Raw genomic sequence first — 1,348 nt, forward strand, 5'->3', positions numbered from 1 at the left:
ATGTATTGTAGCCTATTAGCTAGAAAGTAGTGATAAAAGTTTGGAAGCTCTATCCCTCCGGTAGTCACTTTTCCTAATGTTCAAAAGGCTGCTAATAGTCTGCAGGTGTTCTCGCTTCCCCCCAACCCACTCATTGGATTGATWGCCATAAAATTGTGTGCTGCTGTGGGCAGGATGATGACCAGTTACACTGATATGGTGTGATAATCATGTGTATTTTTATGTTTGTCCAACATTTTGATCAGAGCCAAAAATATCCACTCTAACTTACAAAAACCTCCAAACAAAGACTGCTTCAATTAGTTTTTAGAAGAAAAAAAGTGTTTTATTGCTCACAGAGAACAGATTTTGGGCCAAAATTCACCTGAAAATGTGCTTATTGAAACCAAGAAATGTCCATGTGAGTTAAAGCTTTTTTTTTTGTTCCAGGGCTTTAAAGGATAAACAGACACAAACTCATCCAGACACAAGTTTACCCCAGACTGCAGCGAACTTCTGTGCAGCTTCGCCGTCTCTCTTTATAAGATATAAAACTCAAATGAAGATAGATAAAACTTACAAAACCGTGCAAAAGCTTCTCTTTTTTTATCCAAGAACTCAGCCAACCATGTGGCAACCATCTTGAATTGGGCTAGATCTAAAGTTTAATTGCAAAGTTTTAGAAAATGCTCAGAATATGTGTTGGGAATGACTCGCAGGCCCCAGCACACCAAATTTCAGCTCTGTATTTGTACAGTTGACTAAATCTGAGTTCTCAGTCTGAGATGGATCGATTGCTCTGTCGGGGTTGGGGATGAGGTTCTGCCTCAAGTGGGGGAGTTTAGGAATCTTTCACAATGAGGGAAGAATGGAGCGTGAGATTGACAGACGGATCAGTGTGGCTTCCACAGTTTTACAGACTCTGTACCTGTTTTTTGTGGTGAAGAGAAACCTGAATTGTAAGGCGAAGCTCTCTATTTACCAGTCGGTCTACTTTCCTGCCCTCACCTATGGCCACAAACTTAGATAATGACCAAAAGAATAAGATTCCAGACAGGTGGTCGAAATGAGTTCTCCACATCAACAGGAGTCAGATGAGGTGATTCGGTCATCTGGAAGGATGCTTCAGACATGTTAAATTGGAGGCCTGCAGCTCCCACTGAAATCTGGGAGGGAGGACGCATTGATTTAGAGCACAGATGTCCAAAGTGTGGCCCGGGGCCCTTTGTGGCCCCTGAGCTGATTTTGTGTGGCCCCTGACTTCAGTTCAAGCATTATACTAATTTGTTTACAAATTTATCCTCCCGGCACAGGTGTCTGATGCAGACTTTCTATTTATTATTATGGCAAATTTATCACAAGTTAAAAT

Source organism: Austrofundulus limnaeus, unplaced genomic scaffold (assembly GCF_001266775.1).
Source record: "Austrofundulus limnaeus strain Quisiro unplaced genomic scaffold, Austrofundulus_limnaeus-1.0 Scaffold3, whole genome shotgun sequence".
Lineage (NCBI taxonomy): Eukaryota > Metazoa > Chordata > Actinopteri > Cyprinodontiformes > Rivulidae > Austrofundulus > Austrofundulus limnaeus.